This window comes from Natrix helvetica (assembly GCF_964273705.1).
Source record: "Natrix helvetica genome assembly, chromosome: 1".
Lineage (NCBI taxonomy): Eukaryota > Metazoa > Chordata > Lepidosauria > Squamata > Natricidae > Natrix > Natrix helvetica.
Window position 1 is genome coordinate 167,784,960 of NC_138548.1, and position 23,281 is coordinate 167,808,240.

General features: G+C 39.5%; 1 protein-coding gene across 3 annotated transcripts in view; it reads right to left on the bottom strand.

Annotated features, from left to right (window-relative positions):
* Positions 1 to 23,281, bottom strand: part of PDE11A (phosphodiesterase 11A) — a 201,231-nt gene that overhangs the window by 174,028 nt on the left and 3,922 nt on the right. The gene's annotated exons all lie outside the window — the stretch shown is intronic.

The following is a 23,281-nucleotide window of genomic DNA, read 5'->3' on the forward strand; positions in this document are numbered from 1 at the left end:
GGTCTAGCTCCCCCTCTGAGATCAACTCATTAATGAGGGGGGCCTTGTTGGTGACAGACCTTGCGTTACAAAGCATCAGCCGCAGGCCCTGGCTCTGTATGACCTGTCCACCTAGGCTGCAGGGGTTGGTACAAGCGACCGGGCGTAACCAACAGCCACGGTCTCCCAACCGACCTTGAGATCTTATCCTGTCCTCGCATCCCCTCCTCCCCGCGACCGTTGTAATAGGGCAACCCTCTGCTTTAGTGACCTTTATATTCCCCCCCTCCACCGCATCCCCGTCCTTCCTGGACTCACCTATATGTCCGGCACTGGCTCTCCTCCCGGTCTGAATAGCCCTCCCCCCCACCCTGGAACCCCCTAAAAAAGATAAAAAACATTTTACTAAAAATCCCCTTAGCTTCCGGTTCCTGCACCTCTCGGGGTCCACGAACCCGTCCTCGAGGCGGGCCCTTGAAAGAGCCAAGGGCCAAACCTGCGAGAGAGGGGCCTCCCGCAGGCGGAGCAAATCTAGCCTCGAGTAAGTTATTATCAAAGTTCCAATAGGGGTTAAGGTAACAAACTAATCTTCTAATAATTTTTGCTTTCACTCTTGTAACTTTTCCTTTTGTTCAAGGAAACGATAAAAATATTCTTCTGAACACCATGCGGAAATGCAATCTCCACATACCAGTAGTCCTCATTTAGTGGCCATAATTGGGACAGTCAAATCAGTCACTAAGTGAAGTGGTCAATAAAGTGAAAAGTTCCTTGACTGTGTTTTTACATGTTTACTTCAAGTTTTCATTCTTTTACAGTGGCGGAGGGAGGGGAGGAAATATGACCTCAAACAGTGAAGAAGGTTTCCAGAACTGAGCTCCAGAGGAAGCAGAGAACAGGGGGAAATCTCTATTTATAGCCCTTGTTCCTCCACTCCCTCATCTTTTGGAATGCTCATCCTAGTGCTGGGATAATTAGCAAGCAGAGAAGTGATGTCTGTATTTACGTTGCAGAAGAAAGTGTTAGAAGAGATCATGCAGGCACACAATGGGAAATTGACGTCAAAAGGAATGCATTGTTTGCCTCGTGTGCTAGGAGCCATGCATAAGAGAAGAAAAAGAAGACTTTAGCGTAAAACTGTATTTCACCATGATCTGTGTGTACTATGGCTTTCTGACCTATATCTAACATTACCGCTGCCATAAAAATTACTGAACTATTTCTTCTAGCATTACCCGACTTCAGTTTCATCCCAAATAATTTAATCATTTTATTTTTAATCCCATTCAGTCGGCTGAAGACTCCTTGTTTAACTCTTTTCATCTACTTGTAGAATATTTTTTAAAATTCCGTTAGAATCTTTTTGCCTTTTCCCTGTTTCTTTTAATCTTAAACGTTGCATTTTCAGCTTTTGATTTTTGGTATGTATACATTTCACACAATAACTTTCTCTTATTCTCGTTTATATCTAGAAATACAGCTTTTATATATGTATTCTTAAGTATTTACCTTACTCGGAACCGAATTCATGGTAGAATGCATTGCAATTACTACAGTTATTTTTGCTTTTTTGAGCCTGGCAATTCCAGCATATGTTGGATGATACTTCTAGTTTTGGTGACCAGCATGGCGAAAGGAATTCAAGAATATTTAGTTCAACTCATTTGGAGAATATCTTGTTACAGAAAGGGTGTTGGTTCTTACCTGTGACACCTCTTCTCATAGGGTGGAGGCAGCATCCAGGCTGGGTTGACCTTCATCCACTCATTGCAAGGACTGAGTCTGGTAAAGTTGTTAAACCATGCCCTTGTTGCTAGGCAGACCCAGCTTTCAACGAAGGAATTCCAGACCCAATGCGTCATCTGTCTCAAGCGCAATGTGAAAAAATAATACGATCATCCGAACCTGAACAATCCTGCAGTGGTGTCTAACAGAGAAGTCAGTCATACAAGTCAAGACCAAAGCACCAACATCAAAGAAATAGAAAAGATAACGGCAAACCAGTTCCTTTCAGGGAGGGGCTGGATGCTGCCTCCACCCTATGAGAAGAGATGTCTCAGGTAAGAACCAATACCCTTTCTCCATAGTGGTGGAGGCAGCATCCAGGCTGAGACGTACCAAAGCTCTACCTCTCCCAGGGAAGGTTTAAGACTGATTCGATGATGTTTTAGCCCTAACAACAGACTGTAGTACCCTGCGGCCAAAGGCCACATCTGCAGATGCGAAAGAGTCCAATTTATAGTTCTTTATAAAGGCCGACGGAGTGGCCCAAGTGGCTGCCCTACATATCTCCTGCAAGGAGGCCTGTGCAGCCCAGGCCGCCGAGGTGGCCGCACTCCTTGTAGAGTGTGCGGTTATCCTTCCTGGCACCTGTGAAAATTGGGATTGGTATGTCAAGGAAATGCAGGCCCTCAACCATCTACCTATGGTAGAAGAAGTAACTCTATTGCCCAAGGAGCTGTGTATTGTTGGGGAGATCGATCACCGGCATGCCGAATCTGTCCACAATGTCCTGAAAGATCGATGGGTGCAGGCGCCATTCGGCATTGTCCAGAACCTCACAGCTGAGCCAATCTGCCTACACGTTCGCCACCCCCAAGATGTGCTCCGCAGTGAGAGAGAGCAAGTTCCTCTCAGCCCAAAGTCCTAATTTCATGGTCTCGTCCATGAGGGAACGCGACCTGGTTCCCCCCTGTCGGTTTATGTACACCTTGGCTGGCACATTGTACGTTAGCACAAGAACATGTTTGCCCGCCACTAATGGAAGGAAGTGGTGGAGGGCTAGGTGGACCGCTCGTACCTCCAACCAGTTGATATTGTGGGTGTAGTCCACCTGGTCCCACTGACCTTGTGCTATTTGCACCTGGAGGTGGCCCCCTCAGCCGAAAAGGCTGGCGTCTGTAGTGACAGTCAATGAGTTCTGGTCCTTGAAGAGCCGGTCCCTGGTGATGGCCTGGGACGTCCACCACCTGACGGAGTGAGAGACCTCCGCCAGGATGCGTACCTTGGCCAAAAACAGTTTAAGAGTCTCCTCTGAAAAGGCAAGAAGAACCATTGGAGGTTTCTAGAATGTAAACGCGCCCACGGAACAATCCCAATGGCCGACACCATGGTCCCCAGCAACTTAGAAAGAAATGCCAAGGAACATCTGCATTCCTTGGTTGCCTGAGCTGCTAAGTCCTGAGGGACTCCTGTCGATCATGCGACAAGGAGACCCTGCAATCTACAGTGTCGATCAATGCCCCCAGGTGCACCAACCTAGTGACTGGATGAAGATGACTTTTGGGTATGTTAATCGAAAACCCATGGTCCTGAAGGGCCTGTATGGTAGTCGCAAGGTCCCTTTGTGCCTGCCTAGGTGACGAGGATTGAATAAGAATGTCATCTAGATAGGCCTGTAGTCTAATAGGCACCTCACGCAGCGCAGCAACCAGAGCCACTAGCACCTTTGTAAATACCCGAGGTGCCGAGGAAAACCCAACGGGAAGAGCTGCATATTGGAAGTGCTGACCTAGATAGGAAAAGCGGAGAAACTGTCTATGTTGGGGCAAAACGGGGACAAGGAGATAGGCCTCTGTGAAATCAATTGAAGTCAAGAAATCACCGTGCCTAACGGAACCCAAAATGGTCTGCAAAGAATGCATCTTGAAACGTTTGTAACGAATGAACTTGTTTAATTTTTTAAGATCAAGGATGGCTCTCCAGCCCCCCGAGGCTTTAGGAAATTGAATAAAAGCCCTGCCCGCATTCATCCACAGGTTGTACGGCCCGTATGTCGAGGAGGTATTGGATTGCCTCCTGCATGAGACGTCAGCGAGCTGGATTGGACGAAACCGGACAGGTCCTGAAGAGCCTAGGGGGGTTGGAGACAAACCCAAGGGCAACCCCTACTCTAACAGTTGATCTAACTCAAGCATCGGAGGTGGTGTTGTCCCATAAATCAGCAAAGAGGGCTAACCTACCCCCGATGGGATAACTGGCCGCTGGAGAGCTAGTTCCAGTGGTAAAAATGTCCCCCCCCCTCCCCGAAAGGGGCACTTGGGAGGATTTTCCCCGCTGGTAATGTTCAGGTTGGCCTCTCTGCCTGGAGTTGTAACCTCCCTGTTGCCTGTATCCCTGGTTCCCATAGTCCGTCCCCCAAAAGGACGAACCATAGTCCTGGTTCCGAAAGGACGAACCAAAATCCTGCCCTCAAAAGGAAGGACTCTGAGATAGGGAGCCGGACAATTGAAGCCCTTCTTGGGCGCTATAGGGAAGACCTTTCTCTTCTCCTTGTTCTCCACCAGAAATGGATCCAAGGCATCCCCAAATAGAGAACTGCCCTTGAATGGAGCAGAAGCCAAACACCACTTGTGGCGCACATCAGCTTGCCACTGCCAGAGCCACAGGAGTCTGAAGGATGCCACCGAGGACGCCATGGCTCTGGCAGCAAATCTGGCTGATGTCAGCGTAGCATCCGAAGCGAATTGGACTGCCGCCAGCAGCTTAGCAATGTCCTGGTGTGCCCGTATATCAGCGATGGGGATGTGCTGTTGCAGTTCTTGGAGCCAGAGAAGACAGGGTCGGTTGAAGAATGAAGCCGTAGTGGAGGCACGGACTGCCCAAGCTGCAACCTGGTGTCCCCGTTGCAAAGTGAGGTCCGCCTTCCTTTCTTCAGGTTTCAGGACATCCTCTGGAGCTCGCGGCATATGAGCTGGCGTATAAAGAGCAATCACAGGAGCATCTATAGTGGGAATAGATAGAAACTGTGCCAACTCATTATCAATGTTGAAAAACTTCTTATCTGAGGCAGAGGGACTTGGCCCAGATGTGGGAGCCGCCCATTGGCACTGAATTAGGTCCACAAACTTTTTTGGCATTGGCACCGTTTCGGATGGAGGAGCCTGTTCTGAGTACAGGGTTTCTGCACAAACAGCCGCTGGTCGAGGGGCGGTAGCTGCCAGTTGAGACCCAATTTTTGAGGCTATTTTGGCTTTATACAACAAGGACTGAAAAAGGGTTGGAGGGAAGAGACCCGAAAAGGCCTTTTGCTCAGTCTCCCTGCCCTCATCTTCAGACAGCTCAGCTTCTTTGTGTTCGCCTTCCTCCAATTCAGAGTCGAAAGCTGGGTCTGCCTAGTGACAAGGGCGTGGTTTAACAACTTTACCAGACTCAGTCCTTGCAATGAGTGGATGAAGGTCAACCCAGCCTGGATGCTGCCTCCACCACTATGGAGAAAGCCGGGTTATGTTTCCTATCCATTTCTATCTGAATAACATATGCTGAGAAACAACTCACAATACAAATTTAAAAAAAATATGAATGTTGGATTGCTACAAATATATGCAGACTTACCACACTTAAATAGAATCTCATTCACTGGAGCTTTCAAAGCTCAGGGCTATATAGCAAGTGGAAAAAGTCCTTACTCCTTATAATTTCTCTTGGTCTACTATTCTCTACTACTTCCAGGAACAAAATATTTCTACGTGTGCTAATGAAGATATAAAGATTGAACTAAATGACCAGCCATATACAAATCCAACATGATTTTTATTTTATTTATGTGTTAAATTTATTTGCTGCCTATGGGGCTACTCTTACTGCTGTGGCTTGCAGCAGTAAAACCGGAGAAATGAAAAGAAGTGTAAACCTAACAGTAGTAAAGTAACGGAACAATAGAATAAACAATGAAAAATAAAACAGTGATAGAGTGATAGGAGAAGAAAATATGGTTGGATGGGGAAGCGGGGAGTGAGAGGGGAGGCCACTGAAAAGGGCAGCTCACTCTGCTGTGCAAGACACATTAGTAAACTTATCTATTATCGAAATCTCTACCCAAGAAAGGGCAGAAAGCCACAACTTGTGAAACAATTGGGTGACATGTGAGAAAGAAAACTATTAAATTAGACTGCAGAGAAAAGTTCTATCAAGACTTTCAAAAGAAGATGCTGCTAAAAAATTAATAATATTAATTAAACCTAATTAAAACCAATACATTGCATTTAATATAGTATTGTAAACTCTTGGGTTTTATAATAGTCTAAGTTGTGTGTCCAATGAGGTCTGTGAATGTATGAAAAGCATCCTCTTCCAGATGGTTTGACTATGCTTCCTGTAACTTCTAGCCCCTGGCTATGACGGCTAGAGGTTGATAGCAGCTGGACTCCAAAACGTACAGAAGGCTTCAAGCTATCTACATTTACTCATGTGATACTAAGGTGGACAGATCAGAGTGCAACATCTCAGTTATAGTAGAACATTAGCTGCTATTCTGGCTGTAAGTCACAGCAAAAGAGCAATGATTAATTAAGAGCTGCACATCTGAAAGCATTTCAACATGGGACAGAAATAGAAACCAGAAGCTTAACATGTGAATCAGCAATGAATGAGTTTTTATCATTCATACTAATGCATTTCCATTATCTATAATGCAGAAAAGAACAAATCAAATTTCTACTTGGAAGTGTACAGTAATGCTTATATACTTTGGAAAGAAAACAAAATCTTGAAGAATGGCAAATAGAATTTACAGTTGAAGTTGTCTTACAGAGGCAATAGAAACATGATAGGGATCAGCAAGGACAACCACAAAGCTCATGACTGGTACAATTTTCTTCTGATGCAAAATGAAAACCATAAAAGTGCAAACATTGACAACTGCTATCAGTTTTAGCAGCATTTACAAATTTAGTCTGATTCTAATTTATTTCCTCTTACCTCAAGGCGAATAACTGGTAGATAGATATAAACAGAATTAATTATTAATCGTGACTCATTTAGTTATTGTTTAATACATTTCTTACCTACCACTCATGCATCCCTTCATACTCTATTTAATACTCTACTTAAAACTTAAAACCTTCATACTCTATTTAAAACTTTGCCATACCTCCATTGCATCCTCCCTTCTCTTTGTGCACACTCCCCAACCCGTGATACATCTATATACCCCCTTCCCTATGTACTCTATACTCTGTACCCCCATGCACCTCCCCAATCCACAGTGTCCGTCATGCACTCCCTGCAGACCTTTCCCGACCCTCACAGACTCTCCTCAACCACTGCTGCATTCCTGCACACCCTCCTAAAACCATATATATAGTGATGCATCAACTATATACCCCTTCCCTATGTACTCTGTACCCCCATGCACCTCCCCAATCCACAGTGTCCGTCATGCACTTCCTGCAGACCTTTCCCGACCCTCACAGACTCTCCTCAACCACTGCTGCATTCCTGCACACCCTCCTAAAACCATGCTGCATTGTCACACACCCCACAAACCCCAACGTACACTCTCTGGCAGTGTGCTTCTTACACATCCCCTTGTAACTTAATGAACCCTAACTCCTCATGCTGTAGTTCTTGTACACTCCCTTGTATCCCAGCACACTGTTCCTGACCCATATTGAGATCCATTTGGACAAACGAGATCCTTCCAGATGAAGGGTGTCAAACTCAAGACCCATGGGCCGGATCTGGCCTGTAGGGTGCTCAGATCTGGCCCACGGGGCCACCCTGGAAACAGTGAAAGACTGGCCTGCAGTGCCTCTACCAGCTAAAACAGAGCTCAGGAAGACCGCACAAGGCCCTCCCGCCCCCCGTTTTTGCTGGCAGAGGGTTGCAGGAGGTAGTTGCAGCCAAAAATGGAGATTGGGAGCCCCTTTTCGCTAGCAGAGCACTCGGGTCGCCACAGGCGCCTCCGACATGAGTGAGGTCAAGCTGGCCATGTCCCCTGGCTAGGCCCCCACCTATGGTCAAACACAACCATGATGCAGCCCTCAATGAAATTGAATTTGACACCGCTGTTCTAGATTTTGTGGAAGAATGCTGCATACTTAAAAGAGGTTTTAGATTTCCATGACATCTCTTTGAGAAAGAAAGATCAAGTATAGTTAAGCCATTTGTCTCCACGTTTTATGGATGGTAGTAAAGGTTTTAGATATTCAGTTAAAGGCACCAACAGAATGTTTGAGTCATTAGCAATTATAGATTTTTAAAGACTCAAAACAATTAAAGACCAGCGATAATTGGCATAATAAATTATATAAACATTTTCAACTAATAATGCACTCAGTGGTCCATTTGAAAGAAATGAGTTTTCTAAAAGTAATAAATGGTAATGTATAAATTGAGGGGTCCTTGGTGCTCTCTCAGCTTGTTGTTTTCTTGCAGACGTTTCATTACACAAACTAGGTAACATGATCAATGCTAGTGATGTTACTAGCACTAGCACTGATGATGTTGTCTAGTTTGGGTAATGAAACATCTGCAAGAAAACAAACAAGCTCTGAGATCACTCAATTCAAGTCTGAGCTACTAATATTCTCTTTTATTGATAGTGTATAAATTATATATCTTGAAAAGATTTGTATTGAAGTTATTAATTTATTACAATGTATACAACGTCTGTTAAAAATCTGTGTGGCGTTCGGTGGATGAAAAAATGGAATACTCATATATGTGAGAAATTTACCAGGACTCTGGGAAAAACAAATTCCAGACAAAAAAAATTCATTTTAAGGCCAAACATGGGAAAATAACAATTGTTTCACTTTATGCTCTAAATTATCATAAATAAAATCTTACAGGTTATTTTTTTCAATTTCTTCTTGAGTTTGCATGGGAAGAAACCTGATTCTTACAAATAACAACAGAATCCTTTCTTTATATTTCAATAAATGTAGATCCTTTAAAAGGACTTTGGCCAAAATCCCACACAATGTCTCCAATGATATTTTGCTATTCTGCCTCTCAAATGCACATTAGATGCCAATATCCTCTCAAAAAGAAATTTACTTATGATTTTCTTGCTCATAAAACTTATCCAAGAATAGACATGCGTTGGCTCTTTTGCTCATTGCTCATTGCAAACCTTATAAATGTTAAAACTGCACCGTTCACTTAGCAGATCATAATCCAGTAATTGTCAGTTTACACAGAGGAATCTTTTGTCTGGAAAAGGTGCAGACTTAATGGTTTATCATTACAGCAAGAAGATATTAAACTAAAACATCAACATAAACCAAAGAGCTTCTTCCAAGCTAGTTTAACTTTTCTTGAATTCTAAGAAATCATTTATGAAAAGGTTTTTATCTCCTTAGCATCAAATAAAAAGCTGCATAAAATCAGAAGGATATATAGGTGAATGAACCGAAATAATCACTGTAGAAATAAGACATAACTAGAATCCACTTTTGGATTTAGCACAAACGATCCAAGTGATTTTTTTTACCAGTTGGATTTAATAGATATAAATGGCAGCTGTAAGATGAATTTTGCTAGACAGAAATACCATGAAAAAGATAACTAGATAAATTGTTAGCTTATCAACTGGGAAAAGCAGACAAAATAATAACATTATGTAAGATGATAACAGATGTTTTAACAATGGAGGAGATAAATCAATTTATTAATTATGAAATAAATAATATTCTATTATTGTACACCAAACAGACACCAAATCCAGAACAAACTGAAAAATATTTAAACACAAGACAGTTCACCAAATGTATAGAAAGGAAGGAAAAACAAAAGGAAATTCTTAATAAACCAATTACCAAAGATTAGCAGAACAGACTGAAGTTGAATAAATCTCCAGGCCCTTATTGTTTTTCTGCAGTTAATACAAGACTTTTCAAGAAGTTTTGATTACGCTGTTAATTATTGAATTAGTTTTAACAATTCATGTACTTTCTTTTACATGACAGGAAGCTCTAAACTATTTAATTTATATTTGTATATAAGCGTGTGCGTGTGTGTGTGTACACACATACATACACTCACATACATATACAGTACTGTGCAAACGTTTTAGGCAGGCGTGAAAAAATGCTGTAAACAAAGAATGCTTTCAGAAATGCTTTCAGAAATATAAATAATGATTGTTTATTTTTGTCAATTTTCAAAATGCAAAGTGAGCGAACAAAAGAAAAATCTAAATCAAACCAATATTTGGTGTGACCACCTTTTGCCTTCAAAACAGCAGCAATTCTCACAGGTACACTTGCACGAAGTCAGGGATTTTGTAGGATTATAGTCAGGTGTATGATCAACCAATTATACGAGGTGCTAATGATCATCAATGTCACACATAGGTTGAAACCCAGTCATGAACTGAAACAGAAACAGCTGTGTAGGAGGCTTAAAACTGGGTGAGGAACAGCCAAACTCTGCTACCAAGGTGAGGTTGTGAAAGACAGTTTCATGTCACGGCAAGATGGAGCACAGCAACAAGACACAAGGTAGTTATACTGCATCAACAAGGTGACTCCCAGACAAAGATTTCAAAGCAGACTGGGGTTTCAAGATATGCTGTTCAGGTTCTTTTGAAGAAGCACAAAGAAATGGGCAACGCTGAGGATCATAGATGCAGTTGTCAGCCAAGGAAACCTAGTGCAGCAGATGAAAGACACATCAAGCTTATTACTCTTCGAAATAGGAAGATGTCCAGCAGTGCCATCAGCTCAGAACTGGCAGAAACCAGTGGGACCCAGGTACACCCATCTACTGTCCAGAGAAGTTTGGCCAGAAGTGGTCTTCATGGAAGAGTTGCAGACAAAAAGCCATACCTCTGACGTGGGAACAAGGCCAAGTGACTAAAGTATGCACGAAAACATAGGAACTGGAGTGCAAAAAATGGCAGCAGGTGCTCTGGACTGATGAGTCAAAATTTGAAATATTTGGCTGTAGCAGAAGGCAGTGTGTTCGTCGAAGGGCTGGAGAGCGGTACAATAATGAGTGTCTGCAGGCAACAGTGAAGCATGGTGGAGGTTTCTTGAATATTTGGGACTGCATTTCTGCAAATGGAGTTGGAGATTTGGTCAGGATTAATGGTGTTCTCAATGCTGAGAAATACAGGCAGATACTTATCCATCATGCAATACCATCAGGGAGGCGTATGATTGGCCCCAAATGTATTCTGCAGTAGGACAACGACCCCAAACATACAGCCAAAGTCATTAAGAACTATCTTCAGCGTAAAGAAGAACAAGAAGTACTGGAAGTGATGGCATGGCTCCCACAGAGCCCTGATCTCAACATCATCGAGTGTGTTTGGGATTACATGAAGAGACAGAAGGATGTGAGAAAGCCTACATCCACAGGAGATCTGTGGTTAGTTCTCCAAGATGTTTGGAACAACCTACCAGCCGAGTTCCTTCAAAAACTGTTTGCAAGTGTACCTAGAAGAATTGCACCAAATATTGATTTCATTTAGATTTTTCTTTTGCTCGCTCACTTTGCATTTTGAAAATTGACAGAAATATAAATATATTATTTATATTTCTGAAAGCATTCTTTGTTTACAGCATTTTTTCACACCTGCCTAAAACTTTTGCAGTACTGTATGTATGTATGTATGTATGTATGTATGTATGTATATATATATATATATATATATATATATATATATATATATATACATACATACATACATACATACATACATACATACATACATATATATATATATATATATATATATAATTTATATAAAAAGGGAATGAACCAGAATCATAGATTAATTTCTTTGTTAAATATGCTGTAGATTACAAGGTTTCTAAAGCAATGCAAAGAAAGTAAATGGCCTTCTATCTGAATTAATTTATCCTGAGCAGACTGGCATTGTCCCAAAAGGTATAATATATCTGATATTATTCTCATATATCACAGAGATATATGAGGATATCAGATATATTTTGAATGTAATAATAATATAAATCAAACAAATAAGAAAAGTTGTTTTTTTTGTGATGTGGATAAAGATTCTGATAATTTATATTTCTTATATAAGGCGTTTCTCTTATTTTTAAAGACATGAATTGTAATTAAAATTTTATATGGATTCAGACTATTTATAAAGAATAAATAAAATGTTAATTGCAAATGGACTTCCAGCATAAAAATGTAAAATAACAAATAAGTCTTTCTTCTTTCATTCATTTTATTGGCAATAGCACCATTGGCAAAGAAGATAAGCAGGAAAATAAAATTTCAGGAATTAAATCATCAAATCAAGTGCATAAATTATTTGCAGATGATATACTTGCAATTATCCATGCCAAATTCTCTAGATCTGACATTGGAATATCTACAGCAGTGTAGTTCATCATCAAGATGTCTGGTTAACAAGACTGATTATGTACCATCAAATTAGTGTTGACTCTTAACCACTGGATGGATGGATGAATAGAAGTATGACTCTGTTATGACATGAAATTTATCTGAACATGAAAAACAGTATTTACAGCAAGCAAATGGTTTAATGTTATTACCAAAAAGGGTGTATGCTAGAATTTAGCAAAAATAAGTATAAGTATAAATATAATCTTTATTGTCATTGTACTTAAATACAATGAAATTGGTTACACAAATATTTTAATACATACGTATTTTTAATACATAAATATTTTTTCAAAAGATATGAGATTTGAAAAAAAATTGGGCAGAAAAGGTTGAAAAAGTTAAAATGATCTTTGTTAGGAGAAATTGCAATAATGAAAAAACAAATATATTGCCAAGATTTCACTTATTGCAAATGATTCCAATAAGTATTGATAATAAACTGATGGCAGAGACATATGGTATAATTAATTGTACATGATCAAGTAAAATACCAAAAGTGAAGTTTAAGATTCTACAAGATGCAAACAAGGTAGATTGGCAATACTAAACTTCAAATTGCATTATTAAGATAGCTAAATATAGGTCACAGATTAAGTTATATTATTTTTTTGTGTTCTTTGAGACTTGATTTAAAGTATGGTCATTTAGAGAGAGAGAAGAATTTTTTTTTTCCTACTGTTGATTTTGATATTAGCTTATTTGAATGATTGTCATCATAAGTGTACTATTTTCTCCTAAAAAATTTCAAACATAGGAATGAAGAATACTAGGGTATAACATCTTACTTACTTAAATTTCCCCCACTGCTCCTTTTAAGATACTTCCCAAAAGGTTATGTCATTTTAAAGTCCTGGCAATATATCTAGTTAGTACTATGGAGATGTTTCAATGAATTCTGAGAAGAGTGTGGATTAAGATTTCTAAGATTTTCTTTTCTTTTAAGTCAATAAAAATGCTATACTCCTGCTGCATTTTGATTATATCAGTGTACAAGAAATATTTTCATTCTGAAGATGGTAAAGGATTTCCCCCCCAAAAAACAAAACTCAGCTGCTAGTATGAAATGTGGCATTCAAGTAAAAAGGGAGCTGCAAACATTGCCTTTCATTTTATTCTTAAGGAAAATTTATTTCTTCAAATTATAGTATGCCTCTAAAAATGCAGAAGTGGTACATTTCCCAGTACCTTCAAATGACTTACAACTACTATGCCAAATTGCATAAAGGCAGGGACTTTGCCATTTCACCAATCAAAATGACAAAATCAATACACAAATGATGAGGATTGCATTTTACATAAGCACGCATTCAGGTTTTAGTGATGCTTGCAGAAAAATGGGGCAAAAAATAAATAAATAAATCCATTGCACAGGAGCTATTATATACAGCATTAATGTGGAAATTAATACTCATATAGCATTTTCTTTACCTAATGCCAAAAGGTATTGTGATTGCAACCAATAATCACTTAAATGTGTTTTCTCTCCTGATAGTAGCAACAGTCTACCTTATGGTATGGAAGTCTGACTACAGTACATACAAAGGTGTGTTTCCCACTGATTATAAAATGTACTTCTAGAACACTAAAAAAGAGAATGAGAGAGAGACAGAAAGACTCTTACTTTGTTTTAACCAAACAATGGACCTTTTGTAACATTTCCAAAGAGAAAGTAACCTAAACTATGAAATTACCATAACTGGAGGAGTTCCTATGAAAGAGACCAAGCCTTGGTTTCTACATTAAGTACAACAAATTATTTTTTATTTTCTTCTTTCCCTCTTTCTTAAATTACCATTGTCTGGATCATTTATTGTTATAAAATAATTTCAGATTTGACTGCATGAAACAAAGCTGGTTTGAAATATAGTATAAGCCCAAATATGACCTTTTTCTGATTTAAGAGAGAAAATAAATGGGATGTAAAATGCCTATACGCTTAACAGTTATAACAAACCCAAATTAAATGTCATAATGGGCATATTAACAGAAAATACATTATTATTCTAACCACTGGTGGTGAAGCGGTTAGAATGCAGTATTGCAGGCAAACTCTGCCCACACTTTGGAGTTCGATCCTGATTGGTTCAAGATTGACTCAGCCTTCCATTCTTCCGCGGTCGATAAAACGAGGACTCAGATTGTTGGGGACAATATGCGGATACTTATAAACCACTCAGAGAGTGCTGTAAAACACTATGGAGCAGTATATGAGTCTAAGTGCTATTGCTATTGACACACTGTACCCTTAAATCTGTCTGCTATCCAGAGGATCCCTCTGCATGTTACAAGATAAACCCTACCACTAAGTAAAATATAGCCTTAAGCATGAAAGGCATGATGGACTAGTCCCCCCCTCTCTCATTTCATCTCACAGGATTGTTGTTGTGGGGAAAATAGGAAGAGGAAGGAATATTGTGTGTGTTTGCCATCTTGAGGTTTTTTTAATAAACATTATAAAGGTACGATATAAATTAAATTAAATTATTCAAATTAAATTAAATCAGCAAGAGTCCCTAATGCAAAAGCAAATAAGTCTAATCACTTGTGTGCCTTTGCATTAGGGATTCTTGTTGATTCTTGGTTTTAATCAAGCATGATCAGGCTCCAAATAGCAACAGCACTTAGACTTATATACCGCTTCACAGTGCTTTACAGCCCTCTCTGAGCGGTTTACAGAGTCAGCATATTTCCCCCAACAATTTTGGTCCTTATTTTACCCACCTCGGAAAGATGGAAGGCTGAGTCACGGTTGAGCCTGGTGAGATTTGAACTGCCAAATTGCAGACAGCTGGCAATACTGCACTATAACCACTGCACCACCATGGTTCATAAAATGCTTATGTTCAAAATGCTACACTTTGAACATAAGAAAAAAAGTAAATGTTCAGCTAGAGCCAAAAGGCTCAGAATGAATCAGGTGCTAGCCTGGCCATCCGGAGAATGATATTCCACAATCCAAGGGCCACTAAACAGAAGTATCTCCAATATCTCCACTTAACATAATTATCCTAGCCAAGGGACGCTAAGAGCTCCCTCTGTGTATATCTTAAAATAACAGCAGATACATCCTAGAAGTGCTTCTAAGTACTGACATCTCAAACCCTTAAAGGTCCTCAGCATCATCCATGAAAGTTGAAATCCAGGAGAAAAAGAAAACATAGCTGGGTCTTGGAAGAATATTATGGATGGGTGCCTTGTTGATGCACTCTGTTTAGTTTATAATCTCCAAGCTACTTTCAACTATAACTACCAGGAAGGATTTTAGCACTTGCATCAGAAGGAAGACATGAACGTGAACTACAAGTGCAAATGCTGTTTTAAAGCTTCCCTAAATAACGTTTTTTAAAGTACTGCTGAGGTTGTTATATTCTGTTTGAAGAAAGTTTGCAGAGGGAAACAAAGTTGGCTTTGAAGAAAATATATGGCCACCATTAGTAAAACATGAGCTTAGTTCAAGAAAACAGACTTGACTTTCTTTGGAATTAAGAGGAAAGGAAGGGAAAATGCTGTCAGGCTTTCATGTTTATGTGTTTATAGTCTATTTCAATAAATTGGAGAATTAATGTGTCCTATGATACACATTTCTTGACCTGGCTTATCTTGATACTATCTAAATAGGTATTTCTTTCATAGCCCTTTAGAATAGTCATGCTGCTTGGTGAGGAAAAGAATGTTTTATCCACAGTGGATAAACATTTACACAAGAATGTTTTTTCTGTCCCTACTTTTTAAAAGCCATTTCCTACAAATTGCTGTTTTTTTTCAGTTTCTTGCTGAAATTAAAACCATTCTGGTTTAGGTTCTACCTGACACAAGTATAATTTAAAAGCAGTAGATGAAACCTCAGCTAATGCTCTGTTGAACAAAGAACATCTTTTAAATAACCTTCCCCAATCTGAAACTCTTTAGAAATGTTAGCTCAGACCTCATAATTTCAATGATCAAATTGGAGAAAACGAATCTAAAAAGTGTAAATCTGCTTCAGAATCACTGCATTTCAAAGGCTTTGTCCTTTGTTAAGATTTTACAGGTACCCACTGTGGGTGTCAGAAGAATGCAACTAAGGTGAGCTATTATGAAACATCCATGCTGGTAACAACCTTTGCAATTATTTTTTTTAAAATGGAGAGGAGGAGCTACAACAAATGATAAAAAATAATAACACAATATTAATTTCATGGCTGCATATGACAAAACTAATAATAGAAAACATAATCCTTCTTTTACCGTTGACTGAACAATTTTGCCTTTCATAAGTATCAGCAACAAGCAGGCATCAAGGCCAAAACTGAATCCACTTATGCTTACTGGCAATCAAAAGCAGCAACAGAGGTGTGTACATCCACAGATGTGTGTCCGAAGAATTATGACCCAGATTTAATAAGTCATTCAAACTCCACTCTCTAAAATTCTATGACTGGACAGGAGAAATGATATGTGGAAGAAATGGACCAATGACACAAAAACTGTTTTACATTCTTTTCCCTCTCTTCTAAAGCATGTTTTCTAGCAAAAAGCAGGTGAGTAGGTTTATAATTACTTTAAATACAATTATTATTATTACATTATGCATGGTGGGTAGTCCAATCCATTTTATAATTCTACAGACATGCATATTCTTACTTATGCTATGTATAAAATGTGTTGGTAAACGAACAATTTAGGTTAGTAGTCCTTAAACTGGTAAGTAATTTCTCCCAGGGGTGTAATTTGGGCATATTGTAGAAGTAACGAGGTAACTTATAATTGCTTGTTAGTGCGTCAAGAATCCATTTTGGGACTGCTGCCATCAAGAAGCTGGTGTGAAATAACAAAAGTCTGGATTTTTTGTGGGCACAATGAGATAATTTGAGACCAGGAAAATATTAATTGGGTCAAAAAGTTTAAGAACCACTGATTCAGCCTGGGTATAGATCAGGGATGTGCGGTCAGGGGAGGCAGGGGAGGCAGAGCCTCACCTCTCATCATGAAATAATAATATATAATAATAATATCCATGAGGAAGTTTCATATATATAAGAGGAAGAGGAGGGAGGAGAAGCGCGCGCGGGGTGGTGCCAGCTGGGCAACCGGCGGAGGCAGGAGGGTTCTCGGAAGCGCCAATAACCTTCCTGCCTCCGCTGTACTTTGCGCGCTCCTCGCGACTGCAATAGACATCCAGAAGTGGCAGTGGCTTGATGAAGTCGCCGTAGCTGCCATGCGCGGACGGATGGAGGTTCCAGAGTGGCGCCGAGGCAGTGCGGCGGACGAGCGACCAAGAATCAGGCTGCCTGATCCTCCATCACTCGCTCGCTCGCTTTCGTCCGCCCGGACCCCTCGGCGCCACTCTGGTTGCCTCTGTCCGGCCGCGCCCAGCAGCGACATCAGCGACGTCATCAAGACGAAGTGGCTTGGAGGCGAAGTGCTTTTCAGTGCTTTCCTGTGCGTTTAGGTAGATAGCCAGATGTCCTAAACGCCAGACGCACAGAAAAGCACTGAAAAGCAGCTGCTGTTGGGGATCGCGGAGCGCGAGCCGGCGGAGCACACTCAGGAAGGCGGGGAATGGGATCACGTGTGCTGGAGGCTGAGGCAGCCTCAGCCTCCAGCACACGTGGTCTCATTCCCTGCCTTCCTGATAACGTCACCAGCCTCACCAGCCATAAGCCTCACCGCACGTCACTGGTATAGATAGTAAATCAAGCACCTAAAGAAACACCAAACATAGAACAAGGAGTTTATGCAGCTTGTTATGAGACTGAGATCAGAATCGAAAAGTTTCCAAGGAGTTTTCTCTTTATTAATAATTACTTTAATGATCTGGAATCAATTTATATTTATATTGATACACAAGTGAACTTCCTTCTATCAGTTAAAGTCATTAAATATGTACAGACATCCCTTTGCCATGGATGTTTTATATAGTTTATTTCACCTGTCACTAGGTAATTTCATATGCCTGCAGAAATACAATCCAAATCTAACTGAATTCAGTGCCAAACTCATCAGGATTTAAGGATGAATAGCAGATGGTTTAAAAATGTGAAAATGTTTCCAATCTTCTCCATTTTTCTGTGCAATACTAAATATTCAACATTGATATTTATTAACCTACCAATAGAAGAGAATATACTCTACTATTCTAAACTAAGCATCCAAAAACATATTTACATTATGAGGTATATTTAAAGCTTAGGTTTAAATACCTAGGGCAGAAGACAGGATTTGGGTTTTTCCCCCCCAAATATGTCTTTAGGTATCAGCAATGCTAAAATGTTGGTTCTTCCAAAACATTTAAACGTTATTTTCTATATCATCATTCTTTTGAACATCATTTTCTCCATATCTATTATTTTGATTATATATTCACTTCATGGATAAGCAATTAGCTATGTTCAGTACTAAATGATATTTTAAAAAATAATAATTGTATTAATTTTTAATATTTTGAAATTAAAAATGATCTGATTGGCAGCATATGTTGCTCATTTGTGTTTGTTCAATACTAGAGTCCTTCTAAGCCTCTTCATTTTTAGTACACAATATTTCCTCTTGTTTAGATAGCTGTCAATTCTAATATATCTGAAAGGGGTTAGAATATAAAATTGTGGCATACTAAAAATTGCCAGTTGACAAAAAATAAAGCTTTTTCTTTGATTATTTAAAAACAACATTCATATGTGAAATGCAGGGCACACAGAAAATATTGGCTTTTCCAGGAGTACATTAGATCAAATGAAAGTTACTACAATAAGCAAGGGCATCAAGAATAAAAATTCTTAATAATTAATCAGAGTAGAACCGCATTACACAAAGGCGAAAAGGCAACCTTTCACTGGTTCACCAGGGATTCTGTGAGAGCTTGTAAAAAAAAACATTGCTTTTTAAACAATGTTTTTTTAAAACTTAATACATTGTGCAGTGCTACGGTAGCTGTAGAGATGTTTTTTTATGCAGGGCTTTCTTGAGAACTGAACATTATATTTTAAGGTTTCTTCAAGGATAAGAGAGTTGAGAAAGACTGAACAAAGGTGTGTTCTGATGTAATAGTTTCTGCTCTCTTGATTTTGAATCTTTGCCTGTTCATTCTAGCCTTCTTTCTTTTGTCCTTTTTGGCACTTCATACAATATTAGCCATGTGCTTCACAGAGCCTTGAGCCTCACATTATCTATCACTGTGATGGCAAATCCTGACAAGAATATGAAAATTTGAGTAAGAAAAATGTAATGCAGTGGGGGGGAAATCAGAATGACCCTCAGACGAAACATTGTGCATAACATTCCACATGGGATAGAGAAGATAAATTTAGGTCCCAGGGAGGGTTATATACAATGCTGGCTTCTATTTTAAAAAATAAATAAATAGAAGTTCAAAGAAGACAAGGAAAAAACAAGGTAGATTTTGCCTGGAAAAGGCAAAATGTTTGCCAATGCAGTTCATACAGTAGTAGTGCTATATGGATATACCAAGGCACACTCAAAAGTACTCAGGCTGCTGTATCATGGACTAGCCATAGATTCAGAGTTGTCCGTAAGTGCAGTCTCATATGGGGCATGTTACACTAATTCAAGCTAGGGTTCACCCAAGTGTGGATGACCATCACCAAGGCCTTTAGATTCAGGAACAGGTATACCGTATTTTTCAGAGTATAGGACGCACCTTTTTCCCTCAAAAAAGAGGCTGAAAATCTGAGTGCTTCTTATACATTAAATACAGCATTTTTTTGCCTCCCGAAGCCCTGCCAAATGGCCTTATGGAGGCTTTCAGACAGCTCCTGAGGGCTGGGGAGGGCAAAAATGAGCAAAAAAAGGGCCGTTTCCCACTCACCCCCAGCCCCCAGCAGCACTCTATAAGTCTCCATAAGGCTATGCATGCAATTTTTTTGACACAAAATGGGCCCGTTTTTGTGAAAAATTGGCTGTTTTTTTGCTCGTTTTTGTCCCCCCCAGGAGCACTCTGCAAGCCCCCCCAAGGCTATTCATGCCTTTAAAAAAAAAACGGGCCCATTTTGACGAAAAACGGGCCTTTGGGGAGGTTTGCAGAGTGCAAAAACTTTTTTTTTCCTTTTGGAAAGCTCTTTAACTGATTGATGAGAATTACATTGATCAAGTGCTGTGCCAGCAGAAACAAAGTCTTAGGTGCTGCAGATTGTCAGCGATCTCCTTCTCCAGCACATGGATAAATACACCTGGAAACATCTACCTACCTACTCTCTCTCTCCCAACTACCTACTGTATTTCTCTTTCTCTCTCTCCCTCTACCTACCTAACCTTTTCTCTCTCTCTCCCTACCTATCTACTGTATTTCTCTCTATCTTTCTATTTCTCTCTCTCTATCCCTCTACCTACCTTACCTACTCTCTCTCTCTCTCTCTCTCTCTCTCTCTCTCCCTACCTACCTACCTACTGTATTTCTCTCTATGTCTTTCTCTTGCTCTCTATCCCTCTACCTACCTACATTTTTTTATTTGCCTCTTCAAAATCTTGGTGCGTCTTATACTCTGAAAAATACGGTAATTGACACACAAGAAGGAATTGTGCAAAGGCCTTCCTAACCATGACTTTCAGCTATTCAAGCTGGGGCCATTTTTGATTAGGGAGTATGGCCACATCCAGAATTAGATGAAAAATCTGTCAAACTGCTACTCAGTTTCATCAGGTTTATGACTGAGCCTATTCCTCTCTATCTAGATCCTCATAGACTCCAGATACTGAAATGAAACACTGACAGTATCACTTGGATGACCAGGAGTCGAGATGTATCATATTGATGGTATCTAAACCCAAGTCACTGGATGAATTTTCCTAGTAGTTTTATGTAGATTTTCAATAGGAAAGTGTTAAAATTCTATAAAATTACTATAAAGTAAGGGCATAGGGTTAGATCCATAACAATATTCAAAAGAACAGTCAATAAACAAAACAAAAAATACGTCCTTTCTCTAACCACTCAGATTTCTTCAAATCTGTGATTATTTAATATTTCATTTATCCCTGAGTATATTGAGAGTAAGTGTGAGCTGGCTAGTAACAATCTATAACAGACACCGAGTGCCCAACCTGCGCGCATGCACATGCCCAAACTGAAAGGTGTGTGCACGTGCATGAACGCTCACAGACATGCATGGACATGCGCAGCAGAGATCCGAAGACCAGCTGGCTGGTGGGAGGTTGGGCATCCCAACATTGGCAGAGCAGCAAGAGGTAAGATTTTTTTCCCTGCGAACTTCTGTTTCGGCGTTTGCAGGAAAACAGAAGCTCACAAAAGAAACGCCACGGAGATCTGACTTGGGGTGACGATGCGTGTGACAGTAGAGAGGGCTCTGCATGCCACCTCTGGCACGTGTGCCATAGGTTCGCCATCATGGATCTATAAGATAAAGGGTTAATTCTTATACTTACAGGTATCATTGGCACACAAGAAGAATATGTGCAAAGGCCCTCCAAACCATGACTGTCACCTATCCTTTCAGACAAAGAATTCATAGTATGTTGAAGCAGCACTACACAACTATTCTATCATTTAACTGGTTCAATTTTTTTCTGGAAAAAAAAGATGTTAGCATTATCATTTTCATCTACAAAATCTGTGGGTGGCTATGGCATCAAAGAGGTATTTAAAAAAACGAACTCTTTGCTGTCATTTCTAGTCATCCTGATTTTGCAGCCTGCTTATGGTAGTTCTACAGAAGTAATAGTAGAAAAAATGGGAGTTAAAATGAAAACTAAATTCATGGAATGAAACAGTTTGAAAGGGCCCATTAAGGCTATCATACCAATTGCCTATTTGAAATGCAGAAATTTAAAATAAAGCATCCATGAGAGAAAGCTGACTAACTCCATCTGACTATACTCCGAAAAGTAGAACCCACCACCTCTCCAGATAATTGTTTCATTTCCTGCTCTCTCCTTATTAACTGCGCCAAATGTTTGGCTATTATGCCCCCAGCATTAAAAAATTACTTTTCTGTAATTTAAATCTATTATTTTATTTTCTGTACTCTGGGGCAATAGACAATATTTTCTACGGCGTCATGTCCATAGAACACCACAGAAGAAATGGGGCAAGTGACGAAATGTGGATCACAGTGGAAACTCTGCACGTTGAGAACCTGACAGTTACCCTATAATGTATAAGGATGAATGAAACTTGTGGGATAATTTCACAGGGTGTTTTATTGCTTTGATTTAACATTGATTAGGAACAGATGCCTATGGTAATTTCTTTTCCCACCCTTTTTCTTCTCAAAACAAAATGGTTTTTAAATGGTTAAATTTCTTTTGTAAAAAATGAGACATGGTTTCATTTCCTGATCATACAATACCTGTTCCTTTTTACTATTATCACCCGACCAGGTATACCCATACTATACATTTGCATTAGACTTCTGTGATCTAAGTAAAATATTTTGGTATTTGCCTATTAAGTTGTTTTCTATCTTTTAGGTACTGTAGTTAGTTGTGTCATCATAAGTGCCCCATAGTAGAAACTTAACATCACTAATAATTCAGTCCTCCATACATGTTGGGCAACAACTCCCACTATTGTATCTAGAGTTCTAGTTCAATGCACTGAAAGGACAGTAAGTTGAGAGATTTTTTGCAATCCAGGCACTATCTGGCTACCTGCAAGGAAGGAATACAGTAATCACAATGGAGACCTAGTGTAACATATAAGAAGTGAGTGCACTGATGTTTGGACAGAAACAGCCCACAAGGAAGATCCAAATTTGGCATTTCTTTTGCCATTGTAATAAACATGTTATCATTGGAACCCAGCTATTTTCGGTGGAAATTTTTTGAGCACAATTCCTTTCCCTGCTGTAAGATAATTCCATATTTTTTATGATAGAGAAGCTCATATTTGCTTGACTTAGCAGTATTTGTCCTCTTTAGTCAAACCAAACACTTTTTAATAAACATAATGCAACTTGTTGCATACAATAGGCATAGAAGTAAATCCACAGGTTTACTTTTAAGCAAGAAGAAAAAAGCTGTAAAATTGATCAAGCACTCAGCTTGCAGAAGAAGAAATCAGTTTTGATACACTATCATATACGGCCACAGTGAATCTCTGACTAAGATCTAAGTCCATAGCTCTTCGTGTTAAAAGCAGGTGAATAATTGGGAGACAAATGAGGCTTGACATGGTTCCAAAACCAGAATGACACAGTGTTTCATAGGGTTGGGTTAAATCAGTGACTTACTCTTTTAAATG